Source organism: Oncorhynchus gorbuscha, unplaced genomic scaffold (genome assembly GCF_021184085.1).
Source record: "Oncorhynchus gorbuscha isolate QuinsamMale2020 ecotype Even-year unplaced genomic scaffold, OgorEven_v1.0 Un_scaffold_1904, whole genome shotgun sequence".
Taxonomy (NCBI): Eukaryota; Metazoa; Chordata; class Actinopteri; order Salmoniformes; family Salmonidae; genus Oncorhynchus; species Oncorhynchus gorbuscha.
In genome coordinates, this window is record NW_025746553.1 from 18,261 (window position 1) to 30,000 (window position 11,740).

The following is an 11,740-nucleotide window of genomic DNA, read 5'->3' on the forward strand; positions in this document are numbered from 1 at the left end:
GACAGTATATAACAGTCTGAATGACAGTATATAACAGTCTGAATGACAGTCCACTACATGACAGTATATAACAGTCTGAATGACAGTCCACTACATTACATTATATAACAGACTGAATGACAGTATATAACAGTCTGAATGACAGTATATAACAGTCTGAATGACAGTCCACTACATGACAGTATATAACAGTCTGAATGACAGTCCACCACATTACAGTATATAACAGTCTGAATGACAGTCCACCACATTACAGTATATAACAGTCTGAATGACAGTCCACTACATTACAGTAAATAACAGTCTGAATGACAGTATATAACAGTCTGAATGACAGTCCACTACATTACAGTATATAACAGACTGAATGACAGTCCACTACATTACGGTATATAACAGTCTGAATGACAGTATATAACAGTCTGAATGACAGTATATAACAGTCTGAATGACAGTCCATTACATTACAGTATATAACAGACTGAATGACAGTCCACTACATTACAGTATATAACAGACTGAATGACAGTCCTCTACATTACAGTATATAACAGTCTGAATGACAGTCCACTACATTACAGTATATAACAGTCTGAATGACAGTATATAACAGTCTGAATGACAGTCCACTACATTACAGTATATAACAGACTGAATGACAGTCCGCTACATTACAATATATAACAGTCTGAATGACAGTCCACTACATTACAGTATATAACAGTCTGAATGACAGTCCACTATATTACAGTATATAACAGACTGAATGACAGTATATAACAGACTGAATGACAGTCCACTACATTACAGTATATAACAGACTGAATGACAGTCCACTACATTACAGTATATAACAGACTGAATGACAGTCCACTACATTACAATATATAATAGACTGAATGACAGTCCACTACATTACAGTATATAACAGTCTGAATGACAGTATATAACAGTCTGAATGACAGTCCACTACATTACAGTATATAACAGACTGAATGACAGTCCACCACATTACAGTATATAACAGTCTGAATGACAGTATATAACAGTCTGAATGACAGTCCACTCATTACATTACAGTATATAACAGTCTGAATGACAGTCCACTACATTACAGTATATAACAGTCTGAATGACAGTCCACTACATTACAGTATATAACAGACTGAATGACAGTCCACTACATTACAGTATATAACAGACTGAATGACAGTATATAACAGACTGAATGACAGTCCACTACATTACAGTATATAACAGTCTGAATAACAGTCCACTACATTACATTATATAACAGACTGAATGACAGTATATAACAGACTGAATGAAAATATAACAGTCTGAATGATAGTCCACTACATTACAGTATATAACAGTCTGAATGACAGTCCACTACATTACAGTTTATAACAGACTGAATGACAGTATATAACAGTCTGAATGACAGTCCACTACATTACAGTATATAACAGACTGAATGACAGTATATAACAGACTGAATGACAGTCCACTACATTACATTCTCAAATCAAATCAAATAAAATCAAATTTTATTTGTCACATACACATGGTTAGCAGATGTTAAATGCGAGTGTGAAATGCTTGTGCTTCTAGTTCCGACAATGCAGTGACAGACTATGTCTGAATGACAGTCCACTATATTACAGTATATAACAGACTGAATGACAGTCCACTACATTACAGTATATAACAGACTGAATGACAGTATATAACAGTCTGAATGACAGTCTATAACAGTCTGAATGACAGTCCACTACATTACAGTATATAACAGACTGAATGACAGTCCACTACATTACGGTATATAACAGTCTGAATGACAGTATATAACAGTCTGAATGACAGTATATAACAGTCTGAATGACAGTCCACTACATGACAGTATATAACAGTCTGAATGACAGTCCACTACATTACAGTATATAACAGACTGAATGACAGTATATAACAGTCTGAATGACAGTCTATAACAGTCTGAATGACAGTCCACTACATTACAGTATATAACAGACTGAATGACAGTCCACTACATTACAGTATATAACAGACTGAATGACAGTATATAACAGTCTGAATGACAGTCTATAACAGTCTGAATGACAGTCCACTACAATACAGTATATAACAGTCTGAATGACAGTCCACTACATTACAGTATATAACAGACTGAATGACAGTCCATTACATTACAGTATATAACAGTCTGAATGACAGTATATAACAGTCTGAATGACAGTCCACTCATTACATTACAGTATATAACAGTCTGAATGACAGTCCACTACATTACAGTATATAACAGTCTGAATGACAGTCCACTACATTACAGTATATAACAGACTGAATGACAGTCCACTACATTACAGTATATAACAGACTGAATGACAGTATATAACAGACTGAATGACAGTCCATTACATTACAGTATATAACAGTCTGAATAACAGTCCACTACATTACATTATATAACAGACTGAATGACAGTATATAACAGACTGAATGACAGTATATAACAGACTGAATGACAGTCCACTACATTACAGTATATAACAGACTGAATGACAGTCCGCTACATTACAATATATAACAGTCTGAATGACAGTCCACTACATTACAGTATATAACAGTCTGAATGACAGTCCACTACATTACAGTATATAACAGACTGAATGACAGTATATAACAGACTGAATGACAGTCCACTACATTACAGTATATAACAGACTGAATGACAGTCCACTACATTACAGTATATAACAGACTGAATGACAGTCCACTACATTACAATATATAACAGTCTGAATGACAGTATATAACAGTCTGAATGACAGTCCACCACATTACAGTATATAACAGTCTGAATGACAGTCCACTACATTACAGTATATAACAGACTGAATGACAGTATATAACAGTCTGAATGACAGTCCACTACATTACAGTATATAACAGTCTGAATGACAGTATATAACAGTCTGAATGACAGTCCACTACATTACAGTATATAACAGTCTGAATGACAGTCCACTACATTACAGTATATAACAGACTGAATGACAGTCCACTACATTACAGTATATAACAGACTGAATGACAGTCCATTACATTACAGTATATAACAGACTGAATGACAGTCCACTACATTACAGTATATAACAGACTGAATGACAGTCCTCTACATTACAGTATATAACAGTCTGAATGACAGTCCACTACATTACAGTATATAACAGTCTGAATGACAGTATATAACAGACTGAATGACAGTCCACTACATTACAGTATATAACAGTCTGAATGACAGTATATAACAGTCTGAATGACAGTCCACTACATTACAGTATATAACAGTCTGAATGACAGTCCACTACATTACAGTATATAACAGACTGAATGACAGTCCACTACATTACAGTATATAACAGACTGAATGACAGTCCATTACATTACAGTATATAACAGACTGAATGACAGTCCACTACATTACAGTATATAACAGACTGAATGACAGTCCTCTACATTACAGTATATAACAGTCTGAATGACAGTCCACTACATTACAGTATATAACAGTCTGAATGACAGTATATAACAGTCTGAATGACAGTCCACTACATTACAGTATATAACAGACTGAATGACAGTCCGCTACATTACAATATATAACAGTCTGAATGACAGTCCACTACATTACAGTATATAACAGTCTGAATGACAGTCCACTATATTACAGTATATAACAGACTGAATGACAGTATATAACAGACTGAATGACAGTCCACTACATTACAGTATATAACAGACTGAATGACAGTCCACTACATTACAGTATATAACAGACTGAATGACAGTCCACTACATTACAATATATAAAATAGACTGAATGACAGTCCACTACATTACAGTATATAACAGTCTGAATGACAGTATATAACAGTCTGAATGACAGTCCACTACATTACAGTATATAACAGACTGAATGACAGTCCACCACATTACAGTATATAACAGTCTGAATGACAGTATATAACAGACTGAATGACAGTCCACTACATTACAGTATATAACAGTCTGAATGACAGTCCACTACATTACAGTATATAACAGACTGAATGACAGTCCACTACATTACAGTATATAACAGACTGAATGACAGTCCACCACATTACAGTATATAACAGTCTGATGACAGTATATAACAGTCTGAATGACAGTATATAACAGTCTGAATGACAGTCCACTACATTACAGTATATAACAGTCTGAATGACAGTCCACTACATTACAGTATATAACAGACTGAATGACAGTCCACTACATTAAAGTATATAACAGTCTGAATGACAGTCCACTACATTACAGTATATAACAGTCTGAATGACAGTCCACTACATTACAGTATATAACAGACTGAATGACAGTCCACTACATTACAGTATATAACAGTCTGAATAACAGTCCACTACATTACAGTATATAACAGACTGAATGACAGTCCACTACATTACAGTATATAACAGACTGAATGACAGTCCACTACATTACAGTATATAACAGTCTGAATGACAGTCCACTACATTACAGTATATAACAGACTGAATGACAGTATATAACAGTCTGAATGACAGTCCACTACATTACAGTATATAACAGTCTGAATGACAGTCCACTACATTACAGTATATAACAGTCTGAATGACAGTCCATTACATTACAGTATATAACAGTCTGACTGACAGTCCACTACATTACAGTATATAACAGTCTGACTGACAGTCCACCACATTACAGTATATAACAGTCTGACTGACAGTCCACCACATTACAGTATATAACAGACTGAATGACAGTATATAACAGACTGAATGACAGTATATAACAGACTGAATGACAGTCCACTACATTACAGTATATAACAGACTGAATGAAAGTATATAACAGTCTGAATGACAGTCCACTACATTACAGTATATCACAGTCTGAATGACAGTCCACTACATTACAGTTTATAACAGACTGAATGACAGTATATAACAGACTGAATGACAGTCCACTACATTACATTCTCAAATAAAATCAAATAAAATCAAATTTTATTTGTCACATACACATGGTTAGCAGATGTTAAACAGTGTAGCTGAAATGCTTGTGCTTCTAGTTCCGACAATGCAGTGACAGACTATGTCTGAATGACAGTCCACTATATTACAGTATATAACAGACTGAATGACAGTCCACTACATTACAGTATATAACAGACTGAATGACAGTCCACTACATTACGGTATATAACAGTCTGAATGACAGTATATAACAGTCTGAATGACAGTATATAACAGTCTGAATGACAGTCCACTACATGACAGTATATAACAGTCTGAATGACAGTCCACTACATTACATTATATAACAGACTGAATGACAGTATATAACAGTCTGAATGACAGTATATAACAGTCTGAATGACAGTCCACTACATGACAGTATATAACAGACTGAATGACAGTATATAACAGACTGAATGACAGTATATAACAGTCTGAATGACAGTATATAACAGTCTGAATGACAGTCCACTACATGACAGTATATAACAGTCTGAATGACAGTCCACCACATTACAGTATATAACAGTCTGAATGACAGTCCACCACATTACAGTATATAACAGTCTGAATGACAGTCCACTACATTACAGTATATAACAGACTGAATGACAGTCCACTACATTACAGTAAATAACAGTCTGAATGACAGTATATAACAGTCTGAATGACAGTCCACTACATTACAGTATATAACAGTCTGAATGACAGTCCACTACATTACAGTATATAACAGACTGAATGACAGTCCACTACATTACAGTATATAACAGACTGAATGACAGTATATAACAGTCTGAATGACAGTCCACTACATTACAGTATATAACAGACTGAATGACAGTATATAACAGTCTGAATGACAGTCCACTACATTACAGTATTTAACAGACTGAATAACAGTCCACTACATTACAGTATATAACAGACTGAATGACAGTCCACTACATTACAGTATATAACAGTCTGAATGACAGTATATAACGAGGGCCTTGTGGTGGATCTATCTCAAGGGCCTGGTGGTGGAGCTATCACAAGGGCCTGGTTGTGGAGCTATCACGAGGACCTGGTGGTGGAGTATCACGAGGACCTGGTGGTGGAGCTATCACGAGGGCCTGGTGGTGGAGCTATCACAAGGGCCTGGTGGTGGAGCTATCACGAGGGACTAGTGGTGGTGCTATCACAAGTGCCTGGTGGTAGAGCTATCACGAGGGCCTGGTTGTGGAGCTATCACAAAGGCCTGGTGGTGGAGCTATCAAGGGCCTGGTTGTGGAGCTATCACAAGGGCCTGGTGGTGGAGCTATCACGAGGGCCTGGTGGTGGAGCTATCACGAGGGCCTGGTGGTGGAGCTATCACGAGGGCCTGGTGGTGGAGCTATCACGAGGGCCTGGTTGTGGAGCTATCACGAGGGACTAGTGGTGGTGCTATCACAAGTGCCTGGTGGTGGAGCTATCACGAGGGCCTGGTTGTGGAGCTATCACAAGGGCCTGGTGGTGGAGCTATCACGAGGGCCTGGTGGTGGAGCTATCACGAGGGCCTGGTGGTGGAGCTATCACGAGGGCCTGGTGGTGGAGCTATCACAAGGGCCTGGTGGTGGAGCTATCACGAGGGCCTGGTTGTGGAGCTATCACGAGGGACTAGTGGTGGTGCTATCACAAGTGCCTGGTGGTAGAGCTATCACGAGGGCCTGGTTGTGGAGCTATCACAAGGGCCTGGTGGTGGAGCTATCACGAGGGCCTGGTTGTGGAGCTATCACAAGGGCCTGGTGGTGGAGCTATCACGAGGGCCTGGTGGTGGAGCTATCACGAGGGCCTGGTGGTGGAGCTATCACGAGGGCCTGGTGGTGGAGCTATCACAAGGGCCTGGTGGTGGAGCTATCACGAGGGCCTGGTGGTGGTGCTATCACAAGGGCCTAGTGGTGGTGCTATCACAAGGGCCTGGTGGTGGAGCTATCACGAGGGCCTGGTGGTGGAGCTATCACGAGGGCCTGGTGGTGGAGCTATCAGTCATGGAGCTGCGACACGTAGCTCATTATCAGTGAATCTTTCGATTGGTTCGGTTCTGAAAAGTTTCAACAGACATAATTGTGGTCTTAGCAGTGCATTCCTTGCTGTCATGTGACAGGCCTGCAGTCTTATTGCATTTGGGATGCTCTGGGCAACAACAAGGACGATACTGTTATCTTACTAAGAGGGTTGTTGAACTCTGAAGGCCTTGTTATGTACTGCAGGATGTGTCTGTGGTTTATAAGGGCAGCTCCTGTTATTCAGAGACACAATTCACAATGAGAGGCTTCTGACTTCACTTAACATGCACACGCTCACACACACACACACACACACACACACACACACACACACACACACACACACACACACACACACACACACACACACACACACACACACACACACACACACACACACACACACACACACACACACACACACACACACACACACACACACACACACACACACACGCTGCTGACTGTCTCCCTGACGTGCGATAGAGTTGTAAACCGTGCTTGACCTTTGACACGGTCCCCAGTAATGCCGTTTAAAGGCCCACTCCATTTAGCAAAGAAGAAACGCCTGAAGAGAGAGTGCCATATGTCCTCAAAACACATTTGTATCATTACTAAAATATTAGTATTTATTAGTGTTAGTATGTATTAGTAGTAGTATTTATCAGTATTAGTATTTATTAGTGTTAGTATTTATTAGTGTTAGTATTTATTAGTATTAGTATTTATTCGTATTAGTATATATTAGTGTTAGTATTTATTAGTATTAGTATTTATTAGTGTTAGTATTTATTAGTAATAGTATTTATTAGTATTATTATTTATTAGTGTTAGTATTTATTAGTATTAGTATTTATTAGTATTAGTATTTATTAGTATTAGTATTTGTTAGTATTAGTATGTGTTACTATTAGTATTTATTTTGTATTAGTATTTATTACTATTAGTATTTATTACTATTAGTATTTGTTAGTATTAGTATTTATTAGTATTAGTATTTGTTAGTATTAGTATTTGTTAGTATTAGTACTTATTAGTATTAGTATGTATTACTATTAGTATTTATTAGTGTTAGTACTTATTAGTATTAGTATGTATCACTATTTGTATTTATTAGTGTTAGTATTATTAGTATTAGTATTTATTAGTATTAGTATTTATTAGTATTAGTATTTATTAGTATTTGTATTTATTAGTATTAGTATTTGTTAGTGTTAGTATTTATTAGTATTAGTTAGTATTAGTATTTGTTAGTATTAGTATTTATTAGTATTAGTTAGTATTAGTATTTGTTAGTATTAGTATTTATTAGTATTAGTTAGTATTAGTATTTGTTAGTATTAGTATTTATTAGTATTAGTTAGTATTAGTATTTGTTAGTATAAGCTTTTCAAGGCCCTCCGAACGGCACTCTCCAAAGTATACACTTAAAAGTATTGACTGAATCCCTGAAAGAGAGAGTTGACCTTTGACCCTTTACATGTGTCTTTGTTGTTGTTCTTTCCTGGGCCTGTTAGATCACTGTGTTTCGTATGGGCTCAGAGGGCCAGCAGGATATCGAGATGTCCATACTGACAGCCTTGCTCAAAGGTAACCTGGGAAGAACACTCCACTGTTCTTCTGCTCTTTTTCACTTCACACTTAACACAGTCTATAGAACAGATGAATGCTGGGATTGAGACATTTGATATGAATCCCAGTCATAGTCTATAGAACAGATGAATGCTGGGATTGAGACATTTGATCTGAATCCCAGTCATAGTCTATAGAACAGATGAATGCTGGGATTGAGACATTCGATCTGAATCCCAGTCATAGTCTATAGAACAGATGAATTCTGGGATTGAGACATTTGATTTGAATCCCAGTCATAGTCTATAGAACAGATGAATGCTGGGATTGAGACATTTGATCTGAATACCAGTCATAGTCTATTGAACAGCTGTGAAGCGTTTCAAGGTGAAACCAAAAAGCCTTGTTGGTGTTTGATTATAGGCACCAATGCCTCTGCCCCTGACCAGCTGAGTCTAGCCCTGGCCTGGAACAGAGTGGACATCGCTAGGAGCCAGATCTTCGTCTACGGTCACCACTGGCCCATGAGTGGCAGCGTAAGTCTTATAAACAACTTGGGAAACACGTGGATACAATGAACATCACCATGCTGGTCTAACAGGGTCTGATTCAGAGTTGTAATGGACAACACCATGCTGGTCTAACAGGGTCTGATTCAGAGTTGATTAATGGACAACACCATGCTGGTCTAACAGGGTCTGATTCAGAGTTGTAATGGACAACACCATGCTGGTCTAACAGGGTCTGATTCAGAGTTGTAGTGAACAACACCATGCTGGTCTAACAGGGTCTGATTCAGAGTTGTAATGGACAACACCATGCTGGTCTAACAGGGTCTGATTCAGAGTTGTAATGGACAACACCATGCTGGTCTAACAGGGTCTGATTCAGAGTTGTAATGGACAACACCATGCTGGTCTAACAGGGTCTGATTCAGAGTTGTAGTGAACAACACCATGCTGGTCTAACAGGGTCTGATTCAGAGTTGTAATGGACAACACCATGCTGGTCTAACAGGGTCTGATTCAGAGTTGTAGTGAACAACACCATGCTGGTCTAACAGGGTCTGATTCAGAGTTGTAATGGACAACACCATGCTGGTCTAACAGGGTCTGATTCAGAGTTGTAGTGAACAACACCATGCTGGTCTAACAGGGTCTGATTCAGAGATCAGATAAGCACGTGCAACTTGACCTTTGACCTAAATCACTCATTGGCATCAGTGGGTTAGAGTAAAGTTTGCACAATACGGCTGAAATAGAGTTCAGCTTGCAGACCTCAAGTCAGAACAACTGCCCATATTCCAAAATAAATATTTTACCTGGCCCCAAATGGTATCAAATTCCCTAAACATAGTGCACTACTTTTGTCTAGAGCCCTATGGGACTTGGTCAGAACTAGTGCGCGACACAGGGAATAGGGTGCCATTTGGGACACAGCCTGAACCTCTAACCAACGGTGATGGTGAGACAACAACCTCCACTGCAGGTACTGTAACAGCTCCATGTGAACTGGGTCAACAAGGGGCTTTCATCCCTCCTGTGTTACCTTCCAGGCGGCCAACACCACGGCATCCCAGGAGAAGACCAAGAGCCCGGTCCCAGTCCGCGGTGGAGGTGGTGGGGCAGGGAAGGGCAAGGCCAGGGTCAAGAAGGGCAAAGGAGGCAAGTCCAAACCTGAACCTCCGGAAGAGACGGACCCCAGGAAGCTGGAGCTACGCAACTGGGTAAATCAATAACCAGTAGTGATTAGGCTTTCACACAATACACTAACTCATATATTCACATATCAATACACTATATTCAAACACATCAATACACTATATTCAACCATATCAATACACTATATTCAACCATATCAATACACTATATTCAAACATGTCAATACACTATATTCAACCATATCAATACACTATATTCAAACATATCAATACACTATATTCAACCATATCAATACACTATATTCAACCATATCAATACACTATATTATCAATACACTATACAATATCAATACACTATATTCAACCATATCAATACACTATATTCAACCATATCAATACACTATATTCAACCATATCAATACACTATATTCAACCATATCAATACACTATATTCAACCATATCAATACACTATATTCAAACACATCAAAACACTATATCATATCATTTCTATCTGAAGCAGTTATGTAGAGGATAATGCAAGTCAACTCTTTAAAACATATTTTAATGAGTACTTATTCTTCCTGAACCGTGGCATCAGGGTTTATCCACCTTTCATTACCACGACAACACTGATGTTAAAGGTGTTTTATATTTATTTGCACACTTTGAGGTTGGAATAATACTGGGAAATGAAGAAAAAATATATATGATAATGATATATGATAATGATATGTGATAATGATATATGATAATGATATATGATATAATGATATATGATAATGATATATGATATAATGATAATGATAATGATATGTGATAATGATATGTGATAATGATATGTGATAATGATATGTGATAATGATATATGACAATGATATATGCGATAATGATAATGATAATGATATGTGATAATGATATATGATAATGATATGTGATAATGATATATGATAATGATATGTGATAATGATATATGATAATGATATATGATAACAATGATATGCGATAATGATATGCGATAATGATAATGATATACGATAATGATATATGATAATGATATATGATAATGATATATGATAATGATATATGATAATGATATATGATAATGATATGTGATAATGATATGTGATAATGATATGTGATAATGATATATGATAATGCCCTTTTAGTGTACAGAGCTGTTTGAAAAGACCACCTGAAAATTCAGCGTGTTTTGGTGTGATGGAGTTTTGGGCCTGTCTGGTGACATCACCAGGTGGTAACTGAGTTCATTAGACCAATAAGAAAGAGAGTTCCCAAACCTCTCTTGTCAATAACAGCGAGTATTCAGTTTCCCCCCTCCACACTCAGACCACTC

The 11,740-nt window shown here is 37.4% G+C and overlaps 1 pseudogene; it reads left to right on the plus strand.

The window, feature by feature from the left end:
* Positions 1 to 6,096: 6,096 nt before the first annotated feature.
* Positions 6,097 to 11,740, plus strand: part of LOC124024513 — a 45,254-nt pseudogene continuing 39,610 nt past the window's right edge.